General features: G+C 47.2%; 1 protein-coding gene across 2 annotated transcripts in view; it reads left to right on the plus strand.

Moving 5' to 3' along the window:
* poldip2 (polymerase (DNA-directed), delta interacting protein 2) overlaps window positions 1-19,201 on the plus strand; it is an 85,296-nt gene that overhangs the window by 60,861 nt on the left and 5,234 nt on the right. The window lies entirely within an intron of this gene.

The following is a 19,201-nucleotide window of genomic DNA, read 5'->3' on the forward strand; positions in this document are numbered from 1 at the left end:
CAGATGAAAGGCTTAACAGACAATCAATTCTTCAATGTATAATTTCAGTTACATCACACTGCAAATTTTTGCTATAAATTCTGTGTTACAATCGAGCCCTCCACAATCACCTGATGAAGGAGCGTCACTCCGAAAGCTAGTGCTTCCAATTAAACCTGTTGGGCTATAACCTGGTGTGTGATTTTTAACTTTGATTCTCCAATAATCTTGCTGTTGACTTAATTTTATTCCTTCCAGACACTCAGTCCAGACTGCCAAAAACAAATTACTTCTGTTTCCCAAAGTGCTGTATTTGTTGCTGTTTATCAAAGAATAATAAAATTTCTGAACTAAATGTGAAAAGTCTGACATACCTGACTTTAGAGTTTCATGTGTCCAACCAGCTCAGATTGATTCCCACCTTCTTGCCCTGCTCTACTTGAACAGTGTACAGTGTATAGAGTTTTTGGATGTTATGCAGTGCTATAACTGGTCTTAAGCCTATCATCATGCATTTTAAACTTGCCTTAAGAGCATTGGAAAAGGCTGGAGGAGTTTGGGGGGTGTGGGAGTCTGTTGGGGAATGCGCGAGGAAATTATGGTGTGGCAGGGAATGAATTTTGAAAGAAAGAAACTAAGGCCCAGGTTGTCTTGTGGAACAAGAAGAACACATGGACTAGGAGCAGGAGTAGGTCACTCAGTCCCTCCAATCTGCTTATTTAGTAAAGACTGGGGCTAATCTAATTGAAAGAAAATCTCCTCATCTACATTTTAATTATTTGTTCTTTATTTATTTTTAAACCATGTCCCCTCATTCTTGTTCTATCCACAAGAGAAAACATTTTCTCTGAGAAGCAGCTGATTGATGAGCAAGAAGCAGATGATTTATTTCCATTTTTTGAAGGAGTTGGGTGGTAATGAAAGAATAAAACTGTGACCCCTGGTTCTGGACTCCCAGTCCCCTGTGTCTGTGCTGTTAGAATATTACAGGTTTACATAGACATAGAACAATACAGCACAGAACAGGCCCTTCGGCCCACAATGTTGTGCCGAACATTTGTCTTAGCTTAAGCACCCATCCATGTACCTATCCAATTGCCGCTTAAAGGTCACCAAAGATTCTGAGCTGGAAATGTGTTGCTGGAAAAGCACAGCAGGTCAGGCAGCATCCAGGGAACAGGAGAATCGACGTTTCGGACATAAGCCCTGAAGAAGGGCTTATGCCCGAAACGTCGATTCTCCTGTTCCCTGAATGTTGCCTGACCTGCTGTGCTTTTCCAGCAACACATTTCCAGCTCTGATCTCCAGCATCTGCAGACCTCACTTTCTCACCAAAGATTCTGACTCTACCACTCGCACAGGCAGCGCATTCCATGCCCCCATCACTCTCTGGGTAAAGAACCCACCCCTGACATCTCCCCTATACCTTACACCCTTCACCTTAAATTTATGTCCCCTTGTAACACTCTGTTGTACCTGGAGAAAAAGTTTCTGACTGTCTACTCTATCTATTCCTCTGATCATCTTATAAACCTCTATCAAGTCACCCCTCATCCTTCGCCGTTCCAATGAGAAAAGGCCTAGCACTCTCAACCTATCCTCGTACGACCTATTCTCCATTCCAGGCAACATCCTGGTAAATCTTCTCTGCACCCTCTCCAAAGCTTCCACATCTTTCCTAAAGTGAGGCGACCAGAACTGCACACAGTACTCCAAATGTGGCCTAACCAAAGTCCTGTACAGTTGCAACATCACTTCACGACTCTTGAATTCAATCCCTCTGCTAATGAACGATAATACTCCATAGGCCTTCTTACAAGCTCTATCCACCTGAGTGGCAACTTTCAAAGATCTATGAACATAGACCCCAAGATCCCTCTGTTCCTCCACCTCACTAAGAACCCTACCATTAACCCTGTATTCCGCATTCTTATTTGTCTTTCCAAAATGGACAACCTCACACTTGGCAGGGTTGAACTCCATCTGCCACTCCTCAGCCCAGCTCTGCATCATATCTAAGTCCCTTTGCAGCCGACAACAGCCCTCCTCACTATCCACAACTCCACCAATCTTCATATCATCTGCAAATTTACTGACCCGCCCTTCGACTCCCTCATCCAAGTCATTAATAAAAATTACAAACAGCAGAGGACCCAGAACTGATCCCTGCGGAACTCCACTTGTAACTGGGCTCCAGGCTGAATATTTACCATCTACCACCACTCTCTGACTTCGACCGGTTAGCCAGTTTTCTATCCAATTGGCCAAATTTCCCTCTATCCCATGCCTCCTGACTTTCCGCATAAGCCTACCATGGGGAACCTTATCAAATGCCTTACTAAAATCCATGTATACTACATCCACTGCTCTACCCTCATCCACATGCTTGGTCACCTCCTCAAAGAATTCAATAAGACTTGTAAGGCAAGACCTACCCTTCACAAATCCGTGCTGGCTGTGCCTAATCAAGCAGTGTCTTTCCAGATACTCATAAATCCTATCCCTCAGTACCCTTTCCATTACTTTGCCTACCACGAAAGTAAGACTAACTGGCCTGTAATTCCCGGGGTTATCCTATTCCCTTTTTTGAACAGGGGCACAACATTCGCCACTCTCCAGTCCCCTGGTACCATCCCCGTTGACAGTGAAGACGAAAAGATCATTGCCAATGGTACTGCAATTTCCTGTCTTGCTTCCCACATAATCCTAGGATATATCATGTCAGGCCCGGGGGACTTGTCTGTCCTCAAGTTGTTCAAAATGTCCAACACATCTTCCTTCCTAACAAGTATCTCCTCTAGCTTACCAGTCCGTTTCACACTCTCCTTTTCAACAATACGGTCCCTCTCGTTCGTAAATACTGAAGAAAAGTACTCATTCAAGACCTCTCCTATCTCTTCCGACTCAATACACAGTCTCCCACTACTGTCCTTGATCGGACCTACCCTCGTTCTCGTCATTCTCATGTTTCTCACATACGCGTAAAATGCCTTTGGGTTATCCTTGATCCTATCCGCCAAAGATTTTTCATGCCCTCTCTTAGCTCTCCTAATCCCTTTCTTCAGGTCCCTTCTGGCTATCCTGTATCCCTCAACCTTATGTAAGCCCCCTTCTTCCTCTTTACAAGACATTCAACCTCCCTCGTCAACCAAGGTTCCCTCACACGACCATTTCTTTCCTGCCTGACCGGTACATACATATCAAGGACACGTCGTATCTGCTCCTTGAAAAAGTTCCACATTTCAATGACATCCTTCCCTGACAGCCTATGCTCCCAACTTATGCTCCTCAGATCCTGTCTTACAGCATCATAATTACCCTTCTCCCAATTGTAAAACCTACCCAGTTGCACGCACCTATCTCTCTCCATAACCAAGGTGAAAGTCACAGAATTGTGGTCACCATCACCAAAATGTTCACCCACTAACAAGCCCATCACTTGTCCCGGTTCATTACCGAGTACCAAATCCAATATGGCCTCCCCTCTGGTCGGACAATCTACATACTGCGTTAGAAAAGCTTCATGGACACACTGCACAAACACCGCCCCGTCCAATCTACTTGATCTAAAGAGTTTCCAATCAATATTTGGGAAGTTGAAGTCGCCCATGACTACTACCCTGTGGCTTCTGCACCTTTCCAAAATCTGTTTCCCAATCTGTTTCTCCTCATCTCTGCTGCTATTGGGGGGCCTATAGTAAACACCCAACAAGGTGACTGCACCTTTCCTATTTCTGACTTCAGCCCATACTACCTCCAAAGGTAGATCCCCCTCGAACTGCCTTTCTGCAGCCATTATACCATTTCTAATTAGCAACGCCACCCCCCCTCCTTTTTTACCACCCTCCCTAATCTTACTGAAACATCTGTAACCAGGAACCTCCAACAACCATTCCTGTCCCTCTTCTATCCACGTTTCCGTGATGGCCACAACATTGTAGTCCCAGGTACCGATCCACGCTTAAGTTCACCGACCTTATTTCTGATACTCCTTGCGTTGAAGTATACGCACTTGAACCCATCTCTGTGTGCGCAAGTATTCCCTGTCAGTGCTACCTTCTCCACAGCCTCCCTACATTCTTGGACATCCTGACAAACAGCTAGCCTACTTGCTGGACTACAAGTCCGGATCCCATCCCCCTGCCAAATTCGTTTAAACCCCCCCGAAGGTTTCTCTGAGATCCCTCTAATTCTTCTAAATTCCAGTGAATCTAATCATAACTGATCCAGTCTCTCACCGTTTATCAGTCCCACCATCTCAAAGATCAGTTCAGAAAAAGTTTGTTGCACTCCCTCCATACAACAGCTTTCCTCAGATAGAGAGACCAAAACTGTATTTGATATGTTTCACCAAGGCCCTGTATAATTGCAGCAAGATATCCCTGCTTCTGTACTCAAATCCTCTTGTTGTGAAGGCCAACATACCATTTGCCTTTTTCATAGTTTGCTGTTCCTGCATCCTTACATTCAGTGAATGGTGTATAAAATCACTCAGGACTCATTGCACCCCCCCTTTCCCAATCTATTGCCAATCAAATAATAATCCACCTTCCTGATTTTGTTCCCAAAGTGGATAACCTCAAATTTATTCACATTATATTGTATCTGCCATGTAAATTTTCCCACTTACTTAACTCATCCATTTCACACTGAAGCTTCTCTGCCTCCTTCTTGCATTGTTTCATCTACAAACCTGGAGCGATGACACCTCGTTTCCTCATCCACATCATTAATATACATTGTGAATAGCTAGGTTGCTAGCACTGATCCCTGTGGAATCCCACTTGTCACTGCCTGCCACTTGGAAAAAGACCCGTTTATTCCTCCTCTTTATTTCCTGTCTGCTATAACCAGTTCTCAATCCATTCCTGTAGATGACCTTCCATTCAATGTGCTTTAATTTTCCGTGCTAACCTCTTATAGAAAGCCTTCTGAAAATCCAAGTATCCAAAATCCATCGGCTCCCCTTAACCACACGACTAGTTACATCCTCAAAAGATTCCAGCAGATTTGTCAAGCACAGCTTTCCTCTTGTAAATCCATGCTGACTGTATCTGATCCTGTCACAACTTCCAAGTGTTTAGTTAATTCCATCTTTTATAATGGATTGTAGTATTTTTCCCATTGCTGTTTGCTGTTTTCACTCTCCCTCCAGTTTTAAATAGTGGAGTTACATTAGCCACCCACCAATCCATGGGAACTGATCAAGAGTCTGTAGAAATTTGAAGATAACACTAGCTGCTGTTTTCCAGGCTACTTCCTGAAGTATCTTGGGATGAAATTTAACAGACCTTGGGAATTATCTTCCTTTAATCCAGTTTAGTTTCCCCAATATCATTTAATGACTAATATTAATTTCTTCCAATAACTCTGCCCTACTCCTCCTCCCACATTTTTGGGTGTATTTGTATTTCTTTGTGAAGATAGAACCAAAGTATGTATTTAATTGGCTGCCATGACTTTGTTCCTGATTATAAATTCTCCTGTTTCTGACTGTAGGGGATTGATATTTGTCGTCACTAATCTTTTTTTCTTCACATTCCTATAGAAGCTTCTACTATTGATTTGTATGTTCCCTGCAAGCCTACTGTCATATTTCAGTTTTCCCCCTCAGTCTCTTTGTCCCCATTAGCTGGAACATAAACCATTCCCAAGCCTGTGGGTTTTTGCTTTGGCCAGGTGACTTGATTCAAACATAAAGATCATGCAGTTTCTTGACAAGATAGATGGGGACAAGATATTTCCTCTTGAGGGGTAATCTAAACTAAGAGTCACTGTGTAAAAATCAGTGGTCACCCTTTCAAAACAGAAATGATGCAAACTGTTTTAGCTGAGGCTCATGAGTCTTTGCAAATCTCTTCCTGAAATGATCATGAAAGCAGACTCTTCAAATATTTTTATGGTGAAGTAGATAGATTCATGCTCTGTAGGTGAAAGTTCATTGGGTTAGGTAAGAAGGTGAATTTATGGTTTCAATCAGATCAGCTGTGATATTATCAAATGCTGAAGCAGGATCAAGTGGTCCCAGCATTGCAGATAACAGTCTTCAGCCAATGCGATTCACTTCAAATGATATCAAGAACTGCTTGGAGACACTGGATATTGCAAAGGTGATGGGCCCTGACAACTTTCCAGCGATCAGAGTAGATTAGATGAGATTCCTTACAGTGTGGAAACAAGCCCTTTGGTCCCACAAGTCCACATTGACCCTCCGAAGAGTAACCCACCCAGACCCATTTCCCTCTGACTAACGCACCTAACACTACGAACAATTTAAGATGACCAATTCACCTAACCTGCACATCTTTGGACTGTGGGAGGAAACCGGAGCACCCGGAGGAAACCCACACAGACACGGGGAGAACGTGCAAACTCCACACAGACAGTCACCTGAGGCTGGAATCGAACCTGGGTCCCTGGCGCTGTGAGGCAGCAGTGCTAACCACTAGTAATGAAGACTTGTGCTTCAGAACTTGCTGCTCTCCTAGCCAAGCTCTTCTAGTCCAGTTGTAAGACTGGCATTTGCCCTTTATTGTGGAAAATTGCCCAGGTACGTTCTGTACACAAAAAGCAGGACAAATCCAACCCAGAAGATTACCGCCTCATCAGTCTACTCTCGATCAGTAAAGTGATGGAAGGTGTCAACAACAGGTGTCAAGCAGTACCTGCTCAGCAATGACCTGCTCAGTGATGCTGAGTTTTGGTTCTGCCAGGGCCAATCAGCTCCTGACCTCATTACAGCCTTGCGAAAGTGAGGACTGCAGATGTGGAGATCAGTGTCAAAGAGTGTGGTGCTGGAAAAGCACAGCAGGGCAGGCAGCATCAAAGGAGCAGGAGAGTCTATGTTTCGGGCAAAAGCCCTTCACCAGCATTCCTTTTGCCCGAAATGTCGACTCTCCTGCTCCTCGGATGCTGCCTGACCTGCTGTGCTTTTCCAGCACCACACTCTTCGACTCTTACAGCCTTGGTTCAAACCTGGACAAAAGAGCTGCATTCAAGAGGTGAGATTAGAGTGACGGCCCTTGACATCAAGGCTGCATTTGACTGAGTGCAGCATCAAGGAGGCCTAGCAAAACTGGAATCAATGGGTATCAGGGGGCAAACTCTCTGCTGGTTGGAGTCATTCCTCGCACATAGGAACATGGTTGTGGTTGTTGGATTCAGTAATTTCAGCTCCAGGACATCTCTGCACAAGTTCCTCAAGGTAGTGTCCTAGGTGCAACCATCTTCAGCTGCTTTATCAATCACCTTCCCTCCACCATAAGGTCAGAAGTGGGGATGTTCGCTGATGATTACACAATTCGTGACTCCTCCGATACTGAAGCAGGCCATGTTCAAATGCACCAAGACCTGACAATATCCAAACATGGGCTGACAAGTGGCAAGTACTATTTTTTCCACACAAATGCCAGGCTGTGATCATCTCAAGTAAGAGAGAATCCAACCACCAACCCTTGACATACAATGGTGTTTTATCACTGAATCCCCCACTATCAACATCCTGGGGGTTACCATTGACTAGAAACTTAACTGGACTTACCACATAAACACAGTGGCTACAACAGCAGGTCAGAGGCTAGGAATACTGTGACGAGTAACTCACCTCCTGACTCCCCAAAACTTGTCCACCATCTACAAGGCACAAGTCTGCAGAGTGATGGAATATTCCCCACTTGCCTGGATCAGTGCAGCTCCAAGCTTGAGACCATCTAGGACAAAGCACTTGGTTTATTTGGCACTGCATTCACTCTCTCCACCATCAACACTCAGTAATATCTACAAGATGCACTGCAGAAATTTGCCAAAGATCCTCATACTGCACTTTCCAAACCCACGACCACTTCTGTCTAAAAGGACAAGGGTAGCAGGTGCATGGGAACACCACCCCCTGCAAGTTCCCCTCCAAGCCACTTACCATCCTGACTTAGGAAATATATTACCATTCCTCCACTGTTGCTGGGTCAATATCCAGAAACTCCCTCCCTCACGGCATTTGTGGGACAACCCACAGCAGGTAAACTGCAGCAGTTCAAATAGGCAGCGCACCCCCACTTCCTTCAGAGCAACTAGGGGCAGGCAATAAATGCTAGCCAGCCAGAGATACCCACATCCCACAAATGGATTAATTAAAATGGGTTTAATGGCCAATTCCTGTTCCTTGTTTATATGTTTGGAATGTATAACATTGATGTTCAGGGTACATGGGGTCAGACCAGTGTCTGTATCATAGTGGGATAAAATACTAGTGAGGGCAGATCTGTCACTGTTTAGCAGTGGGGGTACAGTGTTGATGGGATGGCTCTGTCACTAATAGACTATGGAACAATATCTTTAGACCCAGGTCCGACACTTTAAAGACCGTGGCTTTTAATCTTTCTGTACTTTTGATTATGGACTGAAATAGGTAAAGGATGAGTTTAAAAATCATGGATTTTTGAAGGATTACAGCAGGTTTTGGAAGCAGCTAACCTGACTTGGTGTAATAACTGCGTACATAGCTGCTCGTTGAAGTGGGAGTTAAAGTGCAGTTTGCAGATGAGCTGGGGCTGTGGGGTGTACACAAGTGGAGATTGAGCTGGTTGGTTTGTGCATGAGGGGGCAGTTATCATTGACATAGTCCTTCTGCCAACTAACAACAATGTGATTAGTTGCAAGGTAGCTGAACAGCTTGGAGATGAGGAGAAACCATCAAATCTTCATCAGTTATTTCTGTTCTCTACAGTAAAAGATACTTTAAGCCTGAGGAAAAGCTTAGTTGCCCTAGGCTGAGCCTTTGCTTAATCAATCAGAGACCTTTATAGATATGGATCAGCTACCTGGTGCTTCCTGAAATGGGTGAAAGTGTCTGGAGAAGGAAGAATCAGAGTTACATTCTGATCAGCACAAGCTTCATCTCAGCAGATCCTGTGTACAGTGACTGCTTTTCTCCCCTATCCGAAACAGTGCCCATATTTCTTTCCCTACCTGTGTAAGGTGGAGCTTACAAAGGGTTTAGAATTGTGACTAGTAGAGTGTGCACCAACGGTACATAGTTGTTTACCTGTACCTAGAGTCTGTATACTTGCCAGATGTAGTAATTCTCAAGTACTGAAACTGTACAAGACTGGGATATGCAGTTGTGAGGATTGGTCTGTCACTGTATAACATTGGGGTATGGTACTGGGGTGTGGTTGGGTCTGTCACTGTATAACACTGGTACAGTATTGGTGGGGACAATTCTGTCATTGTATAACACTGGGGTACAGTACTGGTGGGGATGGGTCTGTCACTGTATAACACTGGGGTACAGTACTGGTGGGGATGGGTCTGTCACTGTATAACACTGGGGGACAGTACTGTTGGGGATGGGTCTGTCACTGTATAACACTGGTACAGTATTGGTGGGGACAGTTCTGTCATTGTATAACACTGGGGTACAGTCCTGGTGGGGATGGGTCTGTCACTGTATAACACTGAGGTACAGTACTGGTGGGGACAGGTCTGACAGTGTATAACACTGGGGTACAGTACTAGTGGGGACAGGTCTGTCACTGTATAACACTGGGGTACAGTACTGGTGGGGACAGGTCTGTCACTGTATAACACTGGGGTACAGTACTGGTGGGGACGGGTCTGTCACTGTATAACACTGGGGTACAGTACTGGTGGGGACAGGTCTGTCAGTGTATAACACTGAGGTACAGTACTGGTGGGGACAGGTCTGTCAGTGTATAACACTGGGGTACAGTACTGGTGGGGACAGGTCTGTCAGTGTATAACACTGGGGTGCAGTCCTGGTGGGGACAGGTCTGTCACTGTATAACACTGGGGTGCAGTCCTGGTGGGGACGGGTCTGTCACTGTATAACACTGGGGTACAGTACTGGTGGGGATGGGTCTGTCACTGTATAACACTGGGGTACAGTACTGGTGGGGATGGGTCTGTCACTGTATAACACTGGGGTACAGTACTGGTGGGGACAGGTCTGTCACTGTATAACACGGGTACAGTACTGGTGGGGATGGGTCTGTCACTGTATAACACTGGGGTACAGTACTGGTGGGGATGGGTCTGTCACTGTATAACACTGGGGTACAGTACTGGTGGGGATGGGTCTGTCACTGCATAACACTGTGGTACAGTACTGGTGGGGACAGGTCTGTCACTGTATAACACTGGGGTACAGTACTGGTGGGGACAGGTCTGTCACTGTATAACACTGGGGTACAGTCCTGGTGGGGATGGGTCTGTCACTGTATAACACTGGGGTGCAGTACTGGTGGGGACAGGTCTGTCACTGTATAACACTGGGGTACAGTACTGGTGGGGACGGGTCTGTCACTGTATAACACTGGGGTACAGTACTGGTGGGGACAGGTCTGTCACTGTATAACACTGGGGTACAGTCCTGGTGGGGATGGGTCTGTCACTGTATAACACTGGGGTGCAGTACTGGTGGGGACAGGTCTGTCACTGTATAACACTGGGGTACAGTACTGGTGGGGACGGGTCTGTCACTGTATAACACTGTTGGGGTACAGTACTGGTGGGGACAGGTCTGTCACTGTATAACACTGGGGTACAGTACTGGTGGGGACAGGTCTGTCACTGTATAACACTGGGGTACAGTACTGGTGGGGACAGGTCTGTCACTGTATAACACTGGGGTACAGTACTGGTGGGGACAGGTCTGTCACTGTATAACACTGGGGTACAGTACTGGTGGGGACAGGTCTGTCACTGTATAACACTGGGGTACAGTCCTGGTGGGGATGGGTCTGTCACTGTATAACACTGGGGTGCAGTACTGGTGGGGACAGGTCTGTCACTGTATAACACTGGGGTACAGTACTGGTGGGGACGGGTCTGTCACTGTATAACACTGTTGGGGTACAGTACTGGTGGGGACGGGTCTGTCACTGTATAACACTGGGGTACAGTACTGGTGGGGATGGGTCTGTCACTGTATAACACTGGGGTACAGTACTGGTGGGGACAGGTCTGTCACTGTATAACACTGGGGTACAGTCCTGGTGGGGATGGGTCTGTCGCTGTATAACACTGGGGTACAGTACTGGTGGGGACGGGTCTGTCACTGTATAACACTGGGGTACAGTACTGGTGGGGACAGGTCTGTCCCTGTGTAACACTGGGGTACAGTCCTGGTGGGGATGGGTCTGTCACTGTATAACACTGGGGTACAGTACTGGTGGGGACAGGTCTGTCCCTGTATAACACTGGGGTACAGTACTGGTGGGGATAGGTCTGTCACTGTATAACACTGTTGGGGTACAGTACTGGTGGGGATGGGTCTGTCACTGTATAACACTGGGGTACAGTCCTGGTGGGGATGGGTCTGTCACTGTATAACACTGGGGTACAGTACTGGTGGGGACAGGTCTGTCCCTGCATAACACTGGGGTACAGTACTGGTGGGGACAGGTCTGTCACTGTATAACACTGTTGGGGTACAGTACTGGTGGGGATGGGTCTGTCACTGTATAACACTGGGGTACAGTACTGGTGGGGATGGGTCTGTCCCTGTATAACACTGGGGTACAGTACTGGTGGGGACAGGTCTGTCACTGTATAACACTGTTGGGGTACAGTACTGGTGGGGACAGGTCTGTCACTGTATAACACTGGGGTACAGTACTGGTGGGGACAGGTCTGTCACTGTATAACACTGGGGTACAGTACTGGTGGGGACAGGTCTGTCACTGTATAACACTGTTGGGGTACAGTACTGGTGGGGACAGGTCTGTCACTGTATAACACTGGGGTACAGTACTGGTGGGGACAGGTCTGTCACTGTATAACACTGGGGTACAGTACTGGTGGGGACAGGTCTGTCACTGTATAACACTGGGGTACAGTACTGGTGGGGACAGGTCTGTCCCTGTATAACACTGGGGTACAGTACTGGTGGGGACAGGTCTGTCACTGTATAACACTGTTGGGGTACAGTACTGGTGGGGACAGGTCTGTCACTGTATAACACTGGGGTACATTACTGGTGGGGACCGGTCTGTCAGTGTATAACACTGGGGTACAGTACTGGTGAGGACAGGTCTGTCACTGTATAACACTGGGGTACAGTACTGGTGGGGACAGGTCTGTCGCTGTATAACACTGGGGTACAGTACTGGTGGGGACAGGTCTGTCACTGTATAACACTGGGGTACAGTACTGGTGGGGACAGGTCTGTCACTGTATAACACTGGGGTGCAGTCCTGGTGGGGACGGGTCTGTCACTGTATAACACTGAGGTACAGTACTGGTGGGGACAGGTCTGTCAGTGTATAACACTGGGGTACAGTACTGGTGGGGACAAGTCTGTCGCTGTATAACACTGGGGTACAGTCCTGGTGGGGATGGGTCTGTCACTGTATAACACTGGGGTACAGTACTGGTGGGGACAGGTCTGTCAGTGTATAACACTGGGGTACAGTACTGGTGGAGACAGGTCTGTCACTGTATAACACTGTTGGGGTACAGTACTGGTGGGGACAGGTCTGTCACTGTATAACACTGTTGGGGTACAGTACTGGTGGGGACAGGTCTGTCACTGTATAACACTGGGGTACAGTACTGGTGGGGACAGGTCTGTCACTGTATAACACTGGGGTACAGTACTGGTGGGGACGGGTCTGTCACTGTATAACACTGTTGGGGTACAGTACTGGTGGGGACGGGTCTGTCACTGTATAACACTGGGGTACAGTACTGGTGGGGATGGGTCTGTCACTGTATAACACTGGGGTACAGTACTGGTGGGGACAGGTCTGTCAGTGTATAACACTGGGGTACAGTACTGGTGGGGACAGGTCTGTCACTGTATAACACTGTTGGGGTACAGTACTGGTGGGGACAGGTCTGTCACTGTATAACACTGGGGTACAGTACTGGTGGGGACAGGTCTGTCACTGTATAACACTGGGGTACAGTACTGGTGGGGACAGGTCTGTCACTGTATAACACTGGGGTACAGTACTGGTGGGGACAGGTCTGTCACTGTATAACACTGGGGTACAGTACTGGTGGGGACAGGTCTGTCACTGTATAACACTGGGGTACAGTACAGGTGGGGACAGGTCTGTCACTGTATAACACTGGGGTACAGTACTGGTGGGGACAGGTCTGTCACTGTATAACACTGGGGTGCAGTCCTGGTGGGGATGGGTCTGTCACTGTATAACACTGGGGTACAGTACTGGTGGGGACAAGTCTGTCGCTGTATAACACTGGGGTACAGTCCTGGTGGGGATGGGTCTGTCGCTGTATAACACTGGGGGACAGTACTGGTGGGGACAGGTCTGTCACTGTATAACACTGGGGGACAGTACTGGTGGGGATGGGTCTGTCACTGTATAACACTGGGGTACAGTACTGGTGGGGACAGGTCTGTCGCTGTATAACACTGGGGTACAGTCCTGGTGGGGATGGGTCTGTTGCTGTATAACACTGAGGTACAGTACTGGTGGGGACAGGTCTGTCAGTGTATAACACTGGGGTACAGTACTGGTGGGGACAGGTCTGTCAGTGTATAACACTGGGGTACAGTCCTGGTGGGGACAGGTCTGTCACTGTATAACACTGGGGTGCAGTCCTGGTGGGGACGGGTCTGTCACTGTATAACACTGAGGTACAGTACTGGTGGGGACAGGTCTGTCAGTGTATAACACTGGGGTACAGTACTAGTGGGGACAGGCCTGTCACTGTATAACACTGGGGTACAGTACTGGTGGGGATGGGTCTGTCACTGTATAACACTGGATTACAGTACTGGTGGGGATGGGTCTGTCACTGTATAACACTGGGGTACGTTACTGGTGGGGATGGGTCTGTCACTGTATAACACTGGGGTACAGTACTGGTGGGGACGGGTCTGTCACTGTATAACACTGGGGTACAGTACTGGTGGGGATGGGTCTGTCACTGTATAACACTGGGGTACAGTACTGGTGGGGATGGGTCTGTCACTGTATAACACTGGGGTACAGTACTGGTGGGGACAGGTCTGTCACTGTATAACACGGGTACAGTACTGGTGGGGATGGGTCTGTCACTGTATAACACTGGGGTACAGTACTGGTGGGGACGGGTCTGTCACTGTATAACACTGGGGTACAGTCCTGGTGGGGACAGGTCTGTCACTGTATAACACTGGGGTACAGTACTGGTGGGGACAGTTCTGTCAGTGTATAACACTGGGGTACAGTCCTGGTGGGGACAGGTCTGTCACTGTATAACACTGGGGTACAGTACTGGTGGGGATGGGTCTGTCACTGTATAACACTGGGGTACAGTCCTGGTGGGGATGGGTCTGTCACTGTATAACATTGTTGGGGTACAGTACTGGTGGGGACAGGTCTGACACTGTATAACACTGGGGTACAGTCCTGGTGGGGATGGGTCTGTCACTGTATAACACTGGGGTACAGTCCTGGTGGGGATGGGTCTGTCACTGTATAACACTGGGGTACAGTACTGGTGGGGATGGGTCTGTCACTGTATAACACTGGGGTACAGTACTGGTGGGGATGGGTCTGTCACTGTATAACACTGGGGTACAGTACTGGTGGGGACGGGTCTGTCACTGTATAACACTGGGGTACAGTCCTGGTGGGGACGGGTCTGTCACTGTATAACACTGGGGTACAGTACTGGTGGGGATGGGTCTGTCACTGTATAACACTGGGGTACAGTACTGGTGGGGACAGGTCTGTCACTGTATAACACTGGGGTAAAGTCCTGGTGGGGACGGGTCTGTCGCTGTATAACACTGGGGTACATTTCTGGTGGGGATGGGTCTGTCACTGTATAACACTGGGGTACAGTACTGGTGGGGACAGGTCTGTCACTGTATAACACTGGGGTACAGTCCTGGTGGGGATGGGTCTGTCGCTGTATAACACTGGGGTACAGTACTGGTGGGGATGGGTCTGTCACTGTATAACACTGGGGTACAGTACTGGTGGGGACAGGTCTGTCGCTGTATAACACTGGGGTACAGTCCTGGTGGGGACGGGTCTGTCGCTGTATAACACTGGGGTACAGTACTGGTGGGGACAGGTCTGTCGCTGTATAACACTGGGGTACAGTCCTGGTGGGGATGGGTCTGTCGCTGTATAACACTGGGGTACAGTACTGGTGGGGACAGGTCTGACACTGTATAACACTGGGGTACAGTACTGGTGGGGACAGGTCTGTCGCTGTATAACTGGGGTACAGTCCTGGTGGGGATGGGTCTGTCGCTGTATAACACTGGGGTACAGTACTGGTGGGGACAGGTCTGACACTGTATAACACTGGGGTACAGTACTGGTGGGGACAGGTCTGTCACTGTATAACACTGGGGTACAGTACTGGTGTGGACGGGTCTGTCACTGTATAACACTGGGGTACAGTACTGGTGGGGATGGGTCTGTCACTGTATAACACTGGGGTACAGTACTGGTGGGGATGGGTCTGTCACTGTATAACACTGGGGTACAGTACTGGTGGGGATGGGTCTGTCACTGTATAACACTGTTGGGGTAAGTCTGGTGCGTTGCACACACTGGGGTACACAAATGCATGCGCACTATAGTATAATATTGAGTTGGCTGCCCCCATCCTTTTAAGTAATGCGTTCATGATTGTAACTATGCGAAATGATTGATTGCCTTATCTCCTTTCTGGGTTTTTTAAAAATCAGTTACCTTAAAACATAGAACATTACAGCACAGTACAGGCCCTTTGGCCCTCGATGTTGCGCTGCCCTGTCATACCAATCTGAAGCCCATCTCACCTCCACTACTCCATGTCCAATGACGACTTAAATGCACTTAAAGTTGGCGAATCTACTACCGTTGTAGGCAAAGCATTCCATACCCTTACTGCTCTCTGAGTAAAGAAACTACCTTTGACATCTGTCCTATATCAATCACCCCTCAGTTTAAAGCTATGCCCCCTCGTGCTCGCCGTCACCATACTTGGAAAAAGGCTCTCCCTGTCCACCCTATCTAACCCTCTGATTATCTTATATGTCTCTATTAAGTCATCTCTCAACCTTCTTCTCTCCAATGAAAACAGCCTCAAGTCCCTCAGCCTTTCCTCGTAAGACCTTCCCTCCAGACCAGGCAACATCCTAGTAAATCTCCTCTGAACCCTTTCCAAAGCTTCCACATCCTTCTTATAATGTGGGTTGATCAGAACTATACACAGTACTCCAAGTGCAGCTGCACCAGAGTTTTGTATAGCTGTAGCATAACCTCATGGTTCCGGAACTTGATCCCTCTATTTATAAAAGCTAAAACACTGTATGCCTTCTTAAAGAGGAGAAAGTGAGGACTGCAGATGCTTTTCCAGCAACACATTTTCAGCTGCCTTCTTAAAGACCCTGTCAACCTGAGTGGCAACTTTCAAGGATCTGTGTACCTGGACACCGAGATCTCTCTGCTCATCTACACTACCAAGAATCTTACCATTAGCCCAATACTTTGCATTCCGGTAACTCCGACCAAAATGAATCACCTCACACTTGTCTGCATTAAACTCCATTTGCCACTTCTCAGCCCAGCTCTGCAGCTTATCTATGTCTCTCTGTAACCTATAACATCCTTTGTCACTATCCACAATTCTACCGACTTAGTGTCGTCTGCAAATTTAATAACCCACCCTTCTACGCCCTCATCCAGGTCATTTATAAAAATGAGAAACAGCAGTGGACCCAACACTGACCCTTGCGGTACACCACTGGCAACTGGACTCCAGGATGAATATTTCCCATCAACCACCATCCTCTGTCTTCTTTCAGCAAGCCAATTACTGATTTAAACTGCTATGTCTCCCACAATCCCATTCCTCCGCATTTTGTACAATAGCCTACTGTGAGGAACCTTATCAAACGCCTTGCTGAAATCCATATACTCCACATCAACCGGTTTATTCTCTACCTGTTTGGTCACCTTCTCAAAGAACTCAATAAGGTTTGTGAGGCCCGACCTACCCTTCACAAAACTGTGCTGAATATCCCTAATCAAATTATTCTTTTCTAGATGATTATAAATCCTATCTCTTATAACCTTTTCCAGCACTTTACCAACAACTGAAGTAAGGCTCACTGGTCTATAATTACCAGGATTGTCTCTACTCCCCTTCTTGAACAGGGGAACCACATTTGTTATCCTCCAGTCTTCTGGCACTATTCCTGTAGACAATGATGATTTAAAGATCAATGCCAAAGGCTCGGCAATCTCCTCCCTGGCTTCCCAGAGGATCCTAGGATAAATCCCATCCGGGGGGACTTATCTATTTTCACACTCTGCAGGATTTCTAATACCTCTTCCTTGTGAACCTCAAGCCCACCCCCAGTCTAGTAGCCTGTATCTCAGTATTCTCCTCGACAACATTGTCGTTTTCTCGAGTGAATACTGTCGAAAAATATTCATTAAGTGCTTCCTCTATCTCCTCTGACTCCACACACAACTTCCCACTACTATCCTTGATTGGCCCTAATTTTACTCTCATCATTGTTTCATTCCTTAAATACCTGTAGAAAACGTTTAGGGTTTACCCCGATCCTATCCGCCAAGAACTTCTCATGTCTCCTCCTGGCTCTTCTGAGCTCTCTCTTTAGTTCTTTCCTGGCTGCCCTGTGATCCTCAAGCCCCCTAACTGAGCCTTCACATCTCATCCTAACATAAGCCTTCTTCCTCTTGACCAGAGATTCCACTTCCTTCGTAAACCATGGCTCCTGCGCTCTACAGCTTCCTCCCTGCCTGACAGGTACATACTTATCTTGGACACTCAGGAGCTTTTCCTTGAATGAGCTCCACATTTCTAATGTGCCCATCCCCTGCAGTTTCCTTCCCCATCATATGTTTCCTAAATCTTGCCTAATTGCATTGTAATTGCCTTTCCCCCAGTTGTAACTCTTGCCCAGTGGTATACACCTATCCCTTTCTATCACTAAAGTAAACATAACGAACCTTAAATCTATGTCTCTCTCATAACTGACACTCTTGCCACTGGAAACAGATTTCTTATTTGTTTGAGTAGAATCTTCAATTTTGAATTCATCTATGAAATCTTGCCTGAAACCTCTGCTTTCAGGGAAGTAATCCTAGCATCTCCAATCTCCTCGTGTAACTGAAGCCCCAATTTCTTTCTCCCACTCTGTTCATTGGCCGCCTCTTTTCGCTGGCTTTGACAAGCTCCTCACAGCCAGGACTATGAGTGACAGCCTAGACTCAGAGCCATGTGGCCTACTCTTGTTCTTTGTTCATGTGTATGTTCGTAGGATGATGGGTATATCACAATCCACATTCCAACCTCTTACTCCCATTCGGTGTAGGGACATGAAGCTCAGGCATCTGCTACTATCAGTGAAGAGATAGGAGTAAAAGGAGAAAGATCGAAAAAGGTGCAGGAGTCCGTCATTTGGTCCTTTTGAGCCTGCACCATCATTCAGTACAATCATAGCTGACCATGCAATCTGTTTCCCATTCCCATCCTCTCCCCATATCCCTTGACCCCTTTAGCCACACGGGCCATACCCAGCTCCCTGTTGAATATATCTCATGAACTGGCCCCAACAGCTTCCTGTGGGTAAGAATTCCACAGGTTCATGGCTCTCTGAGTGAAGAAATTCTTCCTCATCTCAGTACTAGATGACTTATCCTTTATTCTTAGACTGTGACCCCCAGTTCTGGACTTTCCCAACATTTTTCCCATATTTAGCCTGTCCAATCCCATCAGATTTTATGTTTCTATGAGATTTCCCCCCTTCTCATTCTTCTAAATTTCAGCAAATACAAACTCAATCGATCCAGTCCTTCTTCATATGTCAGTCCTGAATTCTGGGGAATCAGTCTGGTGAACCTTCACTGGACTCCCTCAATAGTAAGGATGTCCTTCCTCAAACCAGGAGATCAAACCTGCACACAATGTGGCCTCACCCAGGCCCTGTATAACTGCAGAAATGCAGCCCTACTCTGATACTCAAATCCTCTCGCTATGAAGGCCAGCATGCCATTAGCTTTCCTCACTGCCTCCTACACCTGCATGCCAACCTTCATGGACTGTTCCACCATGGGCCCAGGTCTTGTTGCAGCTCACCTTTTTCTAAACTGCCACCATTCAGATAATAATCTGCCTTCCTGTTTTTGCCACCAAAGTGGATAACCTCACATATATTCACATTATATTGCATTTGCCAAGTATTTGCCCACTCAGCCAGTCTGTCCAAGTCACCCTG

The sequence above is a fragment of the Chiloscyllium plagiosum genome, unplaced genomic scaffold, assembly GCF_037043375.1.
Source record: "Chiloscyllium plagiosum isolate Xiang-an unplaced genomic scaffold, Cpla_swu_hap1 HiC_scaffold_31, whole genome shotgun sequence".
In the NCBI taxonomy this organism is placed as follows: Eukaryota; Metazoa; Chordata; class Chondrichthyes; order Orectolobiformes; family Hemiscylliidae; genus Chiloscyllium; species Chiloscyllium plagiosum.